Source organism: Siphateles boraxobius, unplaced genomic scaffold, assembly GCF_051911475.1.
Source record: "Siphateles boraxobius isolate OS27281-9 unplaced genomic scaffold, OSU_SipBor_1 5, whole genome shotgun sequence".
NCBI classification, from domain to species: Eukaryota; Metazoa; Chordata; class Actinopteri; order Cypriniformes; family Leuciscidae; genus Siphateles; species Siphateles boraxobius.
In genome coordinates this window covers 30,766,193-30,785,029 of record NW_027509141.1, presented here as the reverse complement: position 1 = coordinate 30,785,029, position 18,837 = coordinate 30,766,193, and the positions used below count along the sequence as shown (strand labels likewise).

Here is an 18,837-nt window from a genome sequence, read left to right as displayed (position 1 = left end):
ATTAACTTTGCAAAACTGTCTGTAACCTTTTGCACCGATACCGTAAAACTGAATAAGTCGTCACTCTCCTGACTCTACTGAGAGGTGTTGTTCTCGCTTCTCTCCTTTCACTATATGGCTCCTGATGTCTCTATAGCTGTTTTCTGTGGTCTCTTCCAGTCTTCTTTGGTGCCTGACTCCCTGTGGCTGCTTATGATGGACCTGTTGGAGTGCTGAGTCCTGAAAGCACAAGCTGACATGCGTCTCCAGGCTCCCATTTGGCCCCTTGGCATTCCCAATCCTGGTCTGAAAGGACAGAGCCCTAGTATCACATTAGCTACAAAGCATAAACAGAAATGCGGGGAAAGAGAAGGGGAGGGAACCTACACTCCAAACCAGTGGGCCCATTGAGGAAGGCCATGAAAGCCAGCAGATCCAGCTATGACCAGTTCAGAACCAGTTCTGGCCCTCTTTGTCCATTCAACTCGTTTTTTTTTTTTTTTTTTTTTACCGCTTTCTTCCCATTCCTTTGCTTTTAATTAGGAGAAGCTTAACATAACAGTCATGCTCTCTTCATGCTTAAAACTCTGGGCTGGCATTACCTCAAGTTCCCCCAGCTCCTTTTCTCCCTTCTGCCCCCTCGCTCTTCCCCGATACGCCCTGAAAATGTGAATTAATAACCAAGCAGAAAACGAATCGGTGTGAACTCTGAGAAGATAAACTCTGGGTTATCCAGTGAGATGCCACTTTACCCGGCTTGCTACGCAGCCACGGCGAGAGCAATGTGGCTGGGCAGCAAAGCACGGTATGCAATTGTGCATGCTGTGCTGTTTCCTGGGAACAGGGCTGGAGGAACAGAAGGGTGATTGTGCCAAGCGTCATTATACCATTGGGGCCTTCTTGGCTCAAACTCGCCAGGGCACTCGAAGGCCTGAAAAGGTATTTCAATGGACCCCCAAATTGAAAAAAATGGTAAACCTAAAATTTGGGAATGGGAAGCGGACCTATGACGGGGGCAGAGGTTTGTGCCAAGTTGCTGAATGGAGAACCAGCCTGTCCTTCATGCACTCCACTAATCAGACAGACAGTGGTTACAAGTGATTGGCCGGAGGAGTTCAAGGCTTTGGGCGGAGTCAATTGAGCTAATTGCAACAGGTCCCATTGTAGCATATTTAAACACATAATAGCTGCAGCGTTCGCTCTGCACCAGAATATGACGACTTTCAACCGGGTCTGAAAAACACAAACAGACTTTGTTTTCATTCTACACCGACGTCTGGCAACTCCTAAACACACTGGGGAAGAAACTGCTTTGCCAACTAGGTCATAGCTTAAGTTTCTTGAATAATAAGAAGTTTATTCATGGATTAAATACTCTATGCAGCCTGCTTTCAATTGCTCATCTAGACTAAACCCGCTAGTACAGACGCACGCTTCCAAAGAGTCGTAACATTGCCTCCCTGCTTATGTAACAATGTCCCACATACTCAAAAAGAGGAGTGGACATGCTAATTTGTACTCATTATGTCTGCATGACATCGAGCAGTCACATGCAAAAGAGCATGAATTTGTTGCGACATGATTGGTGTTGTCAGGAGATGATTTAGCACGATGTCTGTGAAAAGCACTTATTAGAAGTGCTGCAACGACACATCAATGTTCATTAAAAACAGCCTACGAATGTGTTTAAAGTGTCCATGAATTACTGCTATTAAGACTGATTCATCCCTCTCTGTCACGGGATTCAACACCAAAAAAAACGGGAGTACGGAAGAGGAAGAAATCGACTAAGAATGGATTACAGCAAATGGTGGAGAGAAAGAGGTTAAAAATAGTGGTTGCTAGGCCATTTCTAGGTGGTTGCTAGGGTGTTCTGGAAGGTCACTATGTGGTTGCTTAATAGTCGATGTCAAAAGAGCACACAAATGTCTTTAGTGGTTTTGAAAGAAGTCTCTTTAGCTCACCAAGGTTGCATTTATTTGGTCAAAATTATAGAACAAGCAATAATATTTGAACGGTAGTATGGGTCTATAGGATAAGTTTTGCACCTAAGTTTAATACTAATAACACATAAACACAGTACATCTGTCCTGGGTACATTAGGACAGTGTTTAATGTGAGCAACACATGATTTTCTAGGGTGAAACAGTCTAAACTTACCCAAGCAACGTGAGCATAATCATCTCTGTCTCAAAAAAACCACAGAATCTTATTTACAAAAATTAAATTAAAGACAAAATTAGATGAGGTGAGAAAAATCGAAAAGAAACAAAAAGCCAGATGCAGACAGAGAAATCTGGCACCCCCACAACACAGCTGATGCAACTCTACAGCATCAGTGACGTGGGCAGTTATATCGGGACGTCACTCGTTCCAGGGGTCTACACACAGCACTGGGATTTTTGCCCTCAGCTTTCAGATGTGAGTGAGCTGTATACGTGGTTTGGTGTTCTGCTCTTTTAAATGATCCCTGCTGTCAGATTACTTGCAGACATACCAGCTCTGTGTACCTGGCACACACTAACACACCTCTGCTATTCACTTCATTAAACCTGCACTGTAATGTCCAGGCTAATTGCTCAGTCGAAAGCCCCAGGTCTGTAATTAACCAATGAAGGATTTGGAACTGCTGTGAACAACCCTCTGTCCAGCCTACCATCTGGATCATAATCTCAGATTATGTAGGATATTTCGTCAAATTCATCATATTCCAAGAAAAATTATTCAGGTTACTATTAAAACAACATTATGGGAGATTTGTCTTTAGCTTTATATATTTGGGAAATTGAAGGGGCTCTTCCCTTGCAGAACACTATTAAGAACAAAGTATATTCTCCCAACAAAAAAAAAAGCATTTGATAAATTATATGGAAAAAACACTATTAAAAATATATAAAACACATAAATATATATGTGTGTGTGTGGTATCAGGTTTGGCATCACCGACATGAGAGTGAGTAAATGATGACAGAATTTTTATTTCGATTTAATTATATCTGTAGGTTAGTATAATTTCAACTTTCCCCCACAAGAGAAATGGTGGAGATTAACAGACTAAGAGATTGACAATGACCATTTTAGATGAGCAGCTAATACAGCAATGTTTTCAATGAGTCATACGCCACAAACACAATCCAACACTTATTCACACAAGTGCAGAATCTGTTGGATTTTTCAAAGCCGTCACACATGGGCTAAACTGGATTAAAACTGGATCACATCCCCGCCTGACTGCAGGATAAACACCAGACTCTACATTCGTGTTCAAAAATAGCACAGGACATTCACAATCAGACATGTGACAAGCAGAGATGTATTGCGCTAGCATCACACTATGCATCCTGTGATGTAAAGTGTAGACGTTCTGTCAAGGTTGCTTTAAAAGTGCATGGATAACAGTCAACTGTGCAAGGACCGGATACATAAGCAAGACATAAAAAATCGTGTCAAGGCTGAAAATATATTTTCTGACTGCCATGATAAAAACACCTTGTTTTTCAATGCAAATTCTGTTGACGGAAGTAACTGATGTGAATCTAACATAAGTAAAAGCTAGTTAAGAAGAGTAAACTCTCTTCAGAATTATGTGATTAACCTAACTGTAATGACACTTGTAGCATAGATTGCAAACAATAGTCCTGCTTAACACCACCTTAAAGCAGTAGTTCACTTTAAAAAAAACTTTTTCTGATAATTTACTCACCCCCATTTCATCCAAGATGTCCATGTCTTTCTTTCTTAAGTCGAAAAAGAAATTAAGGTTTTTGATGAAAACATGGAATTCAGTGGGTACCAAACGGTCCAAGGACCGATCGTTTCGCAAGATAAGACCCTTATGCATCGTCTGGTGACGTTTAAAGCCATCTGAAGATGCACTGAAACTGTCATTTGGACCTTGGACCGTTTGGTACCCAATGAAGTCCATTATATGGAAAAAAATCCTAGAATGTTTTCATCAAAAACCTTAATTTCTTTTTGACTGAAGAAAGAAAGACATGGACATCTTGGATGACATGGGGGTGAGTAAATTATCAGCAAAAGTTTTTTAAAAAGTGAACTACTCCTTTAAAGTGTTAGTGGCTGGTGAGCAGTTTAGGTTATTGAAAATCTTGACCACCCCCCTGGAAACCGTGCTTGAACGTCTATATCAGGTGTTTAATACTTATTTTAATCACAAATTATTAGTCACATAACCAAATTATTTTATAGTCATTGAAACGGGTCAAAAACAGTGGGAATGGGCCTATAAAAATTAATTTTTAATTTTTCCGCTCGAGTAGCCAGGGCGGATCGGCCATCGTGACCTTTTCATGAGACTCAAGTTTGGCCACTCTGACCAGGGACCCAAGAAAAAGGGGGAATAAATACACAGGGAACTTAACGACAGACAGCTGAACATAATCAGTAACCAAGGAGACTAACTAGCAGGTGATCAAGACTGAACTGAAGCACATGAAACGAAATGAAATGAACACAAGACACAACATAATACTGACATTAGGATTCTCAACATTTGTCTCAAATGGCCAAATTGTGGCCAAAATCGTACAGTGTGAACCCGGTTTACGCTGGGTCTTGTAAAGAATATACTCAAGTGTGAACTAAGTTTTCTAGTCTTTCCCAAATCGTTCAACACTAAAAGGATGGACACAACATAATACTGACATTAAGATTCTCCACATTTGTCTCAAATGGCCAAATTGTGGCCAAAATCGTACAGTGTGAACCCGGTTTACTTTGAGTCTTGTAAAGAATATACCCAAGTGTGAACTAAGTTTTCTAGTCTTTCACAAATCGTTCAACAGTAAAAGGATGGTTCGCACTCAAAAAAAACGTATTCTATGCAAAGCACTTCCCAACAAAATCAGCCCAAGAATGATTTATTCTTCCGAAATATAGCTTTTAAAAAACAAAATTTCACAACGTCAGTTTTTCTCTGGGCCAGCCCTCACAAAGAGTCTACAAGTGAACGTCAATCTTCACAGGATGATACTGGATGTCAAACGGAATGCATTGTGTCAAACTGCATCACAAATCAAAAACATTAAAGAGAAACATCAGAGTGAGCTGTTCCTGTTCCTCAAGTGTCCTTTGTCATCACTTTTTCGTCACTCTAAAGATTATCAAAATCTAGTGCTTGTCTTCATCTGTACTGCACTTCCCTCCTCTTGTCCCCTCCATCTAGAGAGGATTTGTGATTAATGAGATCTGTCTCACAGAGAATAAAACCAAACACACCAATTTAGGTGTCAACTGTCAACCCTAAATTACATGAAAATGTACATATCAAAAGTTTGGGGTGTTTTGAAAGGAGTCTCTTATACCCCTTTTCCACCAAAAAAGAACGGGTTCGGAACTGGTGCTGGTTCAAAGTTAGTTCGGAGTTGGTTCAACTTGCGAACCTTCTCAGAACCGGTTTGTTTTCCCACTGACTAGAGCGCCCAGCGAACGACGTCGTTACGTCACTGTGTACGTCGCCATACAGAAACGCTAGCAAGTACATTATTTTGGGATTATCTCTAACTTGTGTTCCATGAAGGCTTTAAAAACAATTGAAATAAGTAAGTCTTTTAATCTTTTCCTTTGATATGTAATCATTTCTGATTAGTTATGTACCTCTGTCTTGTGTCTTTTTTTCTTTCCGTTTATTTGTTCTATATTTTGACTGTTTTCTTCTTTGCTTACATAATGTTTTCAATAAAAAAATAAAATTTAAAAAAAGCTAGAAACGCTTGCGCCAACTTCAAGCATAATAATTACAATGGTGGACTACATCGTGTTTCTGCAAATGTTTCTCCTGGCTTTGCGGTCATAAAATATGTTTAGGACACATCTAAACCCGCCTCCAGCCCCGCCGTAAGCATGACACGGTGGTAAAAGAACGGTTCTCTGGTTCTAGTCCAGCAAAGAGTTGGTGCCGCTTTGGAACCAGTTTTCCTGGCCGAGAACCGGTTCTTTGGCTGTCGAAACACAAAGAACCGGTTCGCGAGTAGGCACCGGCTCCGAACCGGCTCTCAAAATGCTTTGGTGGAAAAGGGGTATTATTCTCACCAAGGCTGCATTAATTTAATCAAAAATACAGTAAAAACGGTAATATTGTGAAATATGATTACAATTTAAAGCTGCAGTCCGTCGTTTTTCCTCTTTAGCCCTATTCGCACGGGATAAGTATTACCTGGTGATTTGTAATAATTGCGGAAGTTGTCTGTGATCTTAATCCCATGCGAATCGGCGATGTCTGTAATTTGTAAAGTACAAATTCCCCCGCAAATGACCTACTATATTTCGCCGAACACCGAAGTCCTGTGAAAATATTAGTTCCATGCAAATCGACAACTCTGTGATTTGAAGGGGTCGTTTATAATTTGTTCAAGGTTTTTGTTTTCTGTGCAATTTCTTATCCATCTTTCGCGAAGAATGGAGGCTGCGTGTGAGTGTTTTGATAGTATTTTGGGTGGTGGGTCATATCGCTATACACCATGATACGACTATACAATTTGCAGAAAGAGAAAGCTGAAAACCATCAGCAGAGCAAAAACAAAACCAATGATTAGATGGAGATGAATGACATGTATAGCAGCATGCGGTAAGGAACTTTTTTTTTAACACTGGCTGGTTATGTACTTGCTCAAAAATGAATTTGACCCAAAAAAGTTAGACTGCAGCTTTAAAATAAATGTTTGGAGGAATCGAAACTGAATGTGAGGAATCAAAAGTTCAAAAGAACAGCATTTTTAAATAGAAATAAAAAAAATAGTACTACATCCAAACTTGTGGGTAGTGTTGAATAAAAATAAAAAAATGTTATGGGCCATACTATTATTAAATGATACAAATGAAGAAAAAAAATGCAGGCAGGTGCATATGGTATTGGAGGGGACGATCGTCATATGGAGGTACGTCACATGCTTCGAGAGCAGCTTCCTAAAAGGGAGATTTAGCAAATCCCTTTCATCCAGGCAAATTCTCTCTCTCTCATCTCAAAAAGGAGGCTTCAGGCTCAGAATGAAGCTGTCAGATCCTGATGATATGGGGTTGTTGTTTTTTTCATCTCAGCCACAGTGGAGGGGTTTAGAGACGTCACAGGCATATATGATGAGTTTTGCCTGGCTGCTTTGTTCCACCCCTACTCTCCTTCACTCCCTCTTTCCACCCCCAACGCTTTCTGTGTCTCTTTCCCCGGAGGCAGCGTGGAGAGTGACTCATTGCAAATGTGATTTATTTATAGGTCTGTGCTCCACATCCTGTCGGGGCTGCTCAGGTTCCCACACTGAGATCGCCACAGGTAGTGGAGTTAACATCACACGTGCACAAACCCAGCACAGGTAAAGCACAGACCAGTATAGACCTGAAATGGCTTGATCCACATTGAAAGCAGGGCTCACATTGACAGCCAGGGAAACAAGATGTAGTAGTAAATCAAATCATCTGTTTAAATTATGTGATATGTTTCATTACAGTGATTATGCTCCTTTATTAATATTAGCATTAAACCCCAGCATATCTGTGTCAATCAATGAAAGATAGAAATTATAGGTCAATTCTCTATTTCTTTTAATGAAACTTTTTCAAGACCAAAACTTTTTTAAAAGACATATGCATTTAAAATCTTAATATTTGTTTATTTTTATATTTCTTTTATAGTTTATTTTGATAGCATATGAATAAAGTTTACAATCTGTTAATTATGAGGTTTCAAATTAGACAGTCAAAAGCAAAGCAGCTCACTAGGTTTTAGAACAGAGCCATTAACAACAGATGATATTCTAAAATAGAATTAAGAAAAATACTGTGAAATTGTCCCACTATAGCTCTTTGTCTTCAGTAGCCAATCATCTCTTGTTTCACACTCTTCTTATGCATTAACAGTTCAGTTACTGAATGTGTAAATACTGTTAATAAGGAACAATCCTGAAATACAGTGTGAATGCAAGGTTTTAGATGAAAACGTGTGAAGAAACCAACCTTATCCAGCGAGAAAGGACCGATTAAATAGTGTGACTAGCATGAGAGATCTCATTACTTTACTAAGCTGTAAATAAATAAATAAATAAATAAATGTCACAAAAGGGAGGGAAAGAAAAAGTGATGAGCCGGCAAGCTGTCACATTAATTCCGATTGTATAAGATGATGGCATGAAGACACAAACACAGTGATTAGATGCTACTGCCAGACTGCACTGAAGTTGATAAATCACTGAAAAAAACAAAAAATTGAGAATCATTCACATGTTGGTTTATGGGTAGCTGACCCTAACATGATAAGATCTGGATAGTGCATAAAGTGGCCCCAAAAAGTATTTGGGGACTATCAAAAATAAGATTTTCATACAGTATATATGAAAAGAAATAAAAGTTTGCTGATACCCTATTAATAAGCTAATTATAAAAATAACAGTAGGAAACAAGTTCTTAAAAAGGTGATTTCAGCCCAAAAAAGTGTTTATTCCATTTTCAAAAAAAAATTTTGAATAAATGAAAACCATGTGTAGAATCGTTTGGTGTAACCAAGTAAGAAAAACAACAACAAAAAAGACCTTCCTTTCACATTTATTACATGAGTGTACCTAGGGTAAAAATCACAATTTAGTTTCAGACAGGATCATGATCCACGATTTTATCACAATTATTTTCATGTCGGCTTTTAAGACTGTTTTGCAATCTACTAATTTCACTACTTAAAAATGTAGCCCTACAAAGTTACAAAAAACGACAATTTTCTTTGCATTAAAAAATAATATATTAAATAAACAAACAAACCAAGTGGCATTTGAGAGAGTAATAGCATGTAAAAATACTCACTGTAAGTCCCATAATTAATATCTAGAACAATCAAGTTCTAGAGTAGTTATATCCTGCTCACTGAAAAAAAGGCTACAGTACATCTTCAATAAGAATGTACCTCTTGAGTTCACTTGGTTCAGTGACAGCATTTGTTTTCACTTTCTCCACACAACTAACATTTCCGGTGTGTAGGGGCATGTTTCTCTGTTAGGAAGTTATTGTGTAATTCAGAGCGTAGAGGAGAACACTGAGGCAGTGTTGGGTCGGTCAGGCGGTCAGCAGATGAGGGAAGCCTCCACATGTTGGCATGTCATCTGCAACAATAGAAGAGCATAACAGTGGTCCAAATAGGGCATATCGTTTCAGGTCGGCCCATCCTGTGCCAGTGTCCACACACCAGTCCTAAACAAAGGGACACCCTCTCCTGTCTTCCCTGATGTTCTTCTCCTGAGTCACGTGGTGAGAGCAGAACATCGTGAGGGGATGTCACCGTAACCAGATGGCAAATCTATATACTGCTGACACCTCTGAAGAACCCCGCCGACCAATCAGAAGCCAAAGTTCAGCTGAAGACATCAAGAGACCCCCAATCACTTTCAAGCTCTTAAGACAAAGGATACTAGGCATTCATTTGCTCTTTAACAATAACACTATTGGTTGAGTAGAGAGAGACAATGTTTCATTGACTTGCTGCATACTTGGCGAGAATTAACGGTGTTGTAATTGGAGTCACATTCAATCAAATCCTTTATCAAATCAGTGAATTAAAAGCATGCATTCTCAATGACTATGTTTACATGCCACTAAATAATCCGTTAGTAATCTTATTGAAGGCTCAATCGGACTGAAAAGCCTTCATGTAAACGAAATTTCGATTGGATTGAAAGGGGTGGTTTATTCCTTTTCTAATCCGATCCAGAGAACATGTAAACACTTGATCAGATTGAAAACCGAAACTGAAAGGACTGCGCATGTGCAATGACGTAGAAATAGCGTAATGGCGTATGACGCGCGGAACGAGCTGTTCTTCCTGTTGAATAAATTGTCATATAAATGAGTGTCCCGTCATTCTAAAATTCTCATTTCACTCAGCGTCTGTGAAGTGGTGCAGGACAATGTCCCCCCAGTCCTTGTTTCGGATTCTCATCCACAGATGGGACTGGTTTTGGACGCAGGGAAGGGGCATTTTTACTGAGTGATAAATATAAGCAGCACGGCACAACGGTTCATAGGCTCATTGTCTCCAAATTATGACCAGAAATGGATCAATATTAAGTCTACTGTTCAAAACAAATAAAGAACCAATGTAGGAGAATAGTTATTATGCGCAAATGCATGCAGTGTGCGCATGTCAAAAAATCTATTCTGATGTGAAAATTGTGACATATAAATGCACACATCAACCTGATTGCATGTTTAGCGCTCATGTAAACACTACATTCAGATTCATCAATCGCAATTAATTCAGTCCGATTGAAACAAACGTTGTGCATGTAAATGTAGCCATTGTGAGACAATATGACTTGTAAAACCTGGCATATGAAATAGCCGACACTTTTTTGAACCTTTAGACTCCTTTTTTTTTTTAAATGTAAAAAAATATACATCAGCATTGTATGGCTTACTATGATATAGTGAGAATATGAAGCTCATATTTGAGGAGGAAAAAAACTCATACATTTTATTCAGAGGCCCAAACTGAGCAAAAATATGCAATTATGTTCAGTTGCTAATATTTATAATTATATGGCCAAAAAGTTAGGCCTAGATTAAATTTTGATAGCTTGTAATGTAAATCAATGAGATCTTTACTAGAATATAGCAGAGAATTACTTCTTGCAAAAAATGTATTTAAATGTCAGTTGTCCCTCTATATCTGGTACCCTGTAACCTAGTTTTGCTGTGTTCTGATTAGTTCATTATTCCCACCTGGTGTCTCGTTAATTATCCCATTAGTCCCAGTGTTTAAATACCCTTACATCGTTTTCAATTAAAAATGTAAAAACTTTTTATGCGTTTTAGCCATTTGTTTAAGTTGTTTTTGTTTTACACGACAACGGCGTTTTGGGTGCCTGAAAACGCAAAGTTTTGAAAACTGGTTGTAATGATCAAGTTTTTGAAAACGGTCTCTGTGTAAACAACAAAGACACGAATCTCTGAAGATGATGACGTCATGCACATGCATATTATTACGTGTGCAGTCTATGTTTCATCGCCATCTAATGGCCTGGCAGCAGAATACAGCGTTTTTAGTTGTTTTCGCGGATCCGTGTAAATGGGGAACGTTTTGACAATGGTGTCGTCTGTACGCGGAAAACTCAAAGGAAACACTTCTCCGTTTTAAGCATATCGTTGACATCTAAACGTACCCTTAGTTTCCATCTACTGGCTGTCGGACTACATATGTTCATTGATGTTTGGTTGCTCTCTACATGTTTCCTGTGAAAATTTCCATTGAAGTGTGTTCCTTTATATTCCTTCGTCTTGCTACAACCGAGCATGTTACAATATCTCCCAATAATGACTTAGTAAGATAATATTTAATGCTTTTTTGGAGCAAAACCTATGATATTCAATGGAAGGATGACTAAGAAATGTACAAATAAATGTTCCTCAAAAGCCTGATGTATCATGTTTAATACTCACTTTTAACATGATATTTCTTTAAAAAAAATGATGTATGGATATAATTAAGTAAACATAAGTGGCTTCAGTCCAGTATGTGTTTGTTAATCTTGAAATATTACTAACAACGTAAAAGTTATTCTTACATTTACTTAATACAAATCAGTAAAAATTTCACAGCAAAAAGACGTGTACAAGACCTGGAGGGGGATGTTTTTAAAATTATAGTAAAAGGGATTTCAGTTGCTAAAATAGAAACTGTCAATCAAACGTCAGAAAGTATTTAGTAGATTGTGTACAACAGGTTTTTCAGCAAAGTTTTGATCATGCTGATCATTTAGAGACCTTAGATTTTTGCGTTTCAAATAAGATAGAGTAAACTTTAAGGGATAGTTTACGAAAAAGGAAATTTCTGTCATTTATACTTTTTTATTCATATTTTCCATTCGGTGTATTGTATGACACATTTTCACAGTATTTTCTCTTTAACAAACATCCTCATTCTATCCTTTAGATGTTACTGTTCTCTTATCAATCTCTGTCTGATATTTACAGTACATAACTCTGAACTTGTACTTGTTAGATTTATTACATAATTTTTAAGTAATTCATAGACCAACAGCACGCTGTTTTCTGCGCTGCGCACACATAGTGCGCAAATACTGAATTGAGTGCTCTTTCACGTCTTCTTGCACTTGAATGAACAAATACACACAAAATTGTGAACGTGAACAGTTGAAAAAAAACACGTGTAACAGTACATAGTCAAAATGTTTTGCGAAAAGACACAGAATAAATATGTTTGATATCTAAATATTTGACCTTTTTTTTTTTACCTTATTGTAATCACAACTTGGAATCGATAAGAAGCAGAATCGATAAGCAGAATCGGAATCGCTAAGATTCAAACGATACCCATCCCTAGTGTTACTACCCAAAAGAATTACTACACATGCAACTTGATGCCAAAACTATCCATAGCAGCTATTTTGAACATGGCCAGACGATTCAAATTCAATAGATCCAAAATGGCATTGGAACTATAGGTTTCCTGTGGAACCTGAATCATGTACTCAGTATCAATGCATTAACAACCAGTTATCCAGCTAATAAGATGACTAGACTCCAAAACCTGCTGCTGGATGACAATGCTGCTCTGCCAACACTATAGTGTCGATACTGTTCTACAAGCAAAAATCAGTGGCCAGTTTGCAAGCAATGCTGAAACACAACTGCCAAAGATGGAGATGAAACATAAAATTGGACAAATTACATGTAAAATTTGAAACAGACACGAGCTTTGCCAACCCATTTAATCAGATTCATGCAAACTGAACCATTACACAAAATACACCAGTAAGACATCTTAAAGTAAAGGCCAGGGAGTGCACACATTTTGTTATTTTATTTTATTTATTTTAATTTTGTTTAAATGTCTAACTGTGTGTTTTTGTGTATCAAACTTATATTTGTCTGTTTTGGTCTGGAATCTATAGTACTTATCCATAAACTGTGTAGCTAAATCAGAGTCAAGGGCTGTTGTTAAAACTTACCCCACGCACATTTTACAATTTATGCATGAATTTATAGTGGTATTCAAAGAATTTGCTCGTTCAAAATAATTGTTATGCCATCCACCAAACATTTTAATTAAAAATGTTAAACATATAGAAGGTATTTTAATTAAAAATTGGAAAAAGAAAATCCCTTTCACATCCCTGCACATCATTTTACAAATGAAGAGTTTTACAACTTCTACTACTTCAGGATGGTGTTGGTCAGTGGTCAAGTATGATAGTGATGTCGCCGTGTAGCACATATTTAAGTGGTTAAACAGATTGTGTTACAACTCCCCACGTGCCACTCACCGTCCGGTCTTCCCTACTCAATAATTTACAACCCCTAATTTAAAAACCTCAATGACGCACATCTTACTACAAATGTTCAAATTAATTCAGTGTGAAACAAAACATAAATATCCATAAGTGGGGCTTCATACAATAGACCTCTTATACTGTGGAGTAATGGAGGTCCTATCTGTGTTTTCATCCCACTTTTAGGCGCATAATTGACCCTACTGAGAGCTGTCACATCAACACACACAATCTGCTTGGGATGTGAAGTGCTTTCAACAGAACCAGTGATAGCGGAGCAGTGCAGTATATGTGATAAATAACTACATTTTTCTTTGGCCTGTGTTATTCAATCCAGCAATTACAGGAACAGCGCACATGCATTCATTTTTAACACACTTAAAGAGTTCTGTAAGTTGCAAATAAATGATAGGCCCAAAATTATGTTTATCAATAAATGAAAAAAAAAAATAGAACAAAGTCACCTTGAGTCATGAAACTATGCTTCTTTATAGATTCAAACTCTCTTCCAGCACAGTATAATTCACATTTCATGCATATTAAGAAAATAATTAATGTTTGCTTTTCATTTATGAGGAATTAAAAACCAGCTGCACTGATATCACAAACAGACAAACATCAGACCAATCTACTAAAGCTAACATATAGTTCAGGTCGGGCCACCCATCCTGTGTGACTGAACATCACACTGAAATTGAATTCTGTATCAAATAAAAAATAGTCATCCCAAAATGCCTTAGGATAGGAATAAATAACCTTTGTTGAGGCATTTTCTATTGAACCACCTTTTAAAGAACTTAATTAGTTTGCCAAATGTCCTAAGGGCATGTCCCAATGAGATTTCAGTAAATTTCAAAGGGCATAAAATAATAATAAGAGTAATATCAATGTGCACATAAGTATTATATTTCATGTATTCACCTGTTATTTTGACCTGTGAAATGCCACTTTAGATAACATGGGACACAAGGAGAACAGACATCGGACAATAGGATGTACGGTTAAAAGTGAGAGGATTAGAGAGAAATCGATTCTTTTGAAGTCCAGATGTGATTCGTATGCTCTGTCTAAAAGCCCCTGTGTATCGGATAGGCTTAAAAAGAAAGGAAGAGAAAGAGAGACAGGGAAATCGTGCTTTCACTCTTCCTCACCTAATCACTGGTTAGAGCACAGCACCTTCTGTGCTTTAATCTGCCACCTCAACCACCTGACGTTCTCTATAGAGTGAACTCATGATACTGAATATCTCAGCTTCACCTAGGTCAATTCTGCTGGGTCTCAGCTGTTACCCAGACGCTCTGGGCTGATGCTTCACTAAGGCACAGGTGCACACAGGAACACAAGTACAATCATATCCCGCTAACCCTACTGAAGCCATAACATTTAAGTCTTAACATGAAGCCTAAAAAACCCTTATGAAATGCAAGTTATAAACACACAGGAGGCAACTAGTTCTTAGAAAGGTCATCTTTATGTCCAAAAAAATATTTATACTATTTTCTAAAAAAAAAAAATATATATATATATATATATATATATATATATATATAATATTTTTTTTATGTAATAACTCATGTAAAAAAGTGGTGTAAGTAAGAAATTTCCTTGCACCTTGAATTATAACAACATAATATAATATATATTTAAGTCAGGAAGATCAATTTTTTAATTGAGCTGAAAAAAGTGGATTTTCATAAAAATGGCAAAAAGTCTGATTTTTAACAATCTACTGTCCTTGACGCATAAATATGTGTTTGTCTGTATATATAAATATAAGATTTTACCACAAAAAAATGCCACCAAAAAATCAGCATTTTAATGAGACTTTTTCTTTCTTTCTTTCTTACAACAATCAGACAGTTACACCTTGACATCATAATTTGCCATAGGCTAAATCTTTTTTGGTTACGTTACATGGGCGCGTGCAGAGTATTTGTGCTTCACAGACGCCTTCCTCTCTTTAAGCACTCGCTAAGTTCACCTGATTATGATTCAGTTTTGACATCTGCACGCGCACATAGGATGCCAAAAATGCTTTCTCGGTGGGCACCCCACCAGGATTTGAGACAGCATGAAAGTTTCTGCTGTTTCTAGGCGACATAAAGTATTTAGACACTGATATTCAAATACCCCACACAAAGAATTAACGGACTTATAACAAATTATTATATTTAGAAAAACATCACGGTGTTCATCGGTAACAGGGGCAATCATTTTACATATATCCAGTGAGGAATAGTAATGTCATTGTTAAAATACTATGATTAAAATGTGGGTCACAACGGACAAAAAATATGGAAACGACACCACGTGTCGTGTCGTGTCTATGAGAGATGTAACGTTATTGTATGATGAACAATATCACAATATTAAAAACGCTCAGTCTTACCGGACAGATTTTCTGTGATGGTAGATAATTGAGAAATGTCCTTCAGATGAAGCTATCCCCGTAGGTTACCTCAGATAAAACATATAACACCACAAAACTTGAGGACCGGAGGACCGTCCGGTATGAATTACTGCCGTTATTCTCATTGACTTGGAGCGCGTGAGTCGGTTTTGACGGGTTTTTAAAAGTGGGCTGTAACCTATTTTTTACAGTCTATGGCTGTAACGAGTCTTCAGTTTCCCAGCCGCGACCAATCAAATCATTCCATTGAATTTTCGTCACACACTGGACGCTACGCTCCAGTTCTAATCAAAGTAGCCGAGTAGCCTGTAGGCGCGTGCGCTGAATATGGGTCCGTTCAGATATTTTTTTTACAGTCTATGGGTCAGATTGTGGCGCGCCACTCACATTTGATTGGTCGACTAGGTATAATGGAGGGGAAACGTCAGAATTCAATACACAACGAATTCTCGCTTGCTGTGCTGCTGATAGAGTGTTGATGGACGCAAGAAAAGAGACATGAGCCGTTTATCATCATCCAAATGCTGCAGCTGAAAACTATCTATCTATCTATCTATCTATCTATCTATCTATCTATCTATCTATCTATCTATCTATCTATCTATCTATCTATCTATCTAAAGAAAAACACATTGCACCTGTCTCTGCCTCTTCAAATAACATGTTATTAAATATCATTAAAATACATAAATATGATCTTTATACATTTGCTAGAATATCTCTGTTTTGGCAAAATTTCACTGTATTTTTAGTTACAAATGGGATTAACATTATGTTAGTCTAATATAATTTTTATAATTTCATATTACCTTTCATACTTTCTACACAATTGAATACAATCTGAAAAAAATCTCTGAATGTTTTTGCCACAAAATTCTCCACATTTCGTCCTGCAATGAGTTGGATGAGATGTACAGTGTTGTTGTTGTTGTTTTGTTTTTTAATAAATCTGGCTCAAATTTTCTATTGCAAGTGCATTCTGTTTATTAGGAAATACTGTGGTTAATTTGGATTCAGATACAGATCATTATGGGATCCATTAAGCCTGCAAGCTATTAAAGAGGTAAGCAGCACCTAACTCTGCATGTGTGCATGTTTTAGAGGGACTATAGAAGGGGCAACAGGAATGTATGGCCCGATACATTAATTAAATATAGACTCAAGCCATACATCCGGCATGTGGCCGCATAGCAAGGACATACAATAACGACAAAATCCCCAACAATTCGATGACTTCAAAGACCAGTTAAATATTGAGTGTGGATGTCACACAGTGCTGTGGCTATGGGGAGCTAGATCTTAAAGGCAAAGGCATATCCCGACCACTGTGCCCTGCTGTACTGGTCCCAGGTGCATCAGTACAGCTGCATGCATATCACGCATGTAGCACAGCAGTGAGGATCTCCGGACAGCCTTTGGGGGAAAGTTTATGGGGCCACTGTGTATCTCTGCACAGCCAGAGACCGAAATATTGATATCCTAAACAACCTCACTAGGAATTATGGGAATTCATATTCACCCTTTTATGAGGGGACGTTTAACGTTTCAATATGTACTTTAAAGTTTATATGGTGTATATATATATATATATATATATATATATACAAACACACACACACACACATTTATTATATGATTAAAGTATACAACTTGTTATTTTGATTGATTTCTATATGCATTAATGGAAAAATTACTTGAATGAATAGCATACTGTTCTGATATGGCACAAATAGTAAGAGTCGTATACTCTTACAAAAAAAGGTTCTAGAACCCTATGTCAGGCAGGTTCCCATCATGGGGTCATTTCATGGATTTAGTTTTAACTAATTAATTTGTTTTAATTAAATTTAGTATTTTTATTAAATTTTATGAATTAAACAGGTCAAACACATACTTTATCAGAAGAAACTTTGAAATAACCTGTTAACCATGAAAGTATTATGCAATCATTTAAAAAAAAAATTCTCCTTATAGAAGCTTTTTGGCGTTGAGTATTTCTTTTACATTGAGTCAAGAACCCTAGAGTTCTACACAGAACCCCACTGAACCTTTTTTTGTGCTAGTATCCCATTTCAAATTCAGCCAGAGATGGAGGATTCCAAAGGAATTTGATTAATTTGATTTCAGTTTTCTGATAAAAAAAATCTTCTATCCCATTAAATACAAATGCCTTAGAATCCTATCGTAAAATCCGGTTTCACTTGTTCAAAGTTAAAGCACCATGATAAATCACTCTGTCTCTCTCTCTCTGACTCCTGCTTTGATTCATGTTTTCAACAGGGCCAAGCCACTGACAGAGTGAGATAATTCATTTAGACACAAGTAGGCTACGTACCCCCCCACAAAATGCACTACTCATGTAAATTCCGATCCGTTAGACATTTCCGTTAACCAGTGGCGTGACTCTTTTTGTATGATGCAACCGTAAACAAGGTAAAAATGGGGACGTCATTGCTCTGGCCTGGCCCAGCACCCCTAATGAGGAGAACGAGGGTGGAAAAAATTCCAGCACAGATAATTAACTCCATTGAACATGTTGTGCTGCTACTGTTGTTGGATATAACGGTCAAACTCAATCAAGGTTGGTTTTTTACAGCCCACCCCAAGTTCTGATTGTGGGGGCTTTTTTTACACTGTTCTGGAGAGAGAAACATTTCTCGGAAACTGTTACAATGTATAATACAGATTTTTAATCACAGCTTTTAGGAATGATTGCATAACCTCATGCTCAGTTTGTTGAACAATGAAATTAAACCGAATGTCTTTTACTCTGTGATTGTTATTTTAATCAGAAACCATCAGAAACATCAGGATTATGTGACCATATGGCCGCAGGGTTACTGTTTTACATGTAGGTTATAAATAATATTGCAGAGATTTTCAGCTGGACTATTCTTTCATACTGTAGTTATGGAAATACACTTGCCATGTGGCTTGTTGCACAGAAGCTGGCTTTACTACCAAACACTACAGAAAATACTAATCATGTCTGACAGTGACACCCTTCGGTATTATGTTTATTTGGATCTCTGGCATTATGCCTCAAAATTAAGAGAGTCATGAATGCAATGCATATTGTACAGCAAATCTAAATTGGCCAGGAGTTCATCATGCCAATAAATGTCATTAGCATTTTGTATTTTTAGTCTCATATTATGTAAATGC

General features: G+C 37.5%; 1 protein-coding gene across 2 annotated transcripts in view; it reads right to left on the bottom strand.

Annotated features, from left to right (window-relative positions):
- slc38a3a (solute carrier family 38 member 3a) overlaps positions 1 to 15,850 on the bottom strand; it is a 48,110-nt gene extending 32,260 nt beyond the window's left edge. The window contains exon 1 of one of the 2 annotated variants that reach the window (XM_077203814.1): positions 15,652 to 15,850. The gene's annotated coding sequence lies outside the window, so the exon portion shown is untranslated. The remainder of the gene's footprint in view (positions 1 to 15,651) is intronic. The other variant, XM_077203815.1, reaches the window with a different exon arrangement.
- Between the last annotated feature and the right edge of the window lie 2,987 nt (positions 15,851 to 18,837).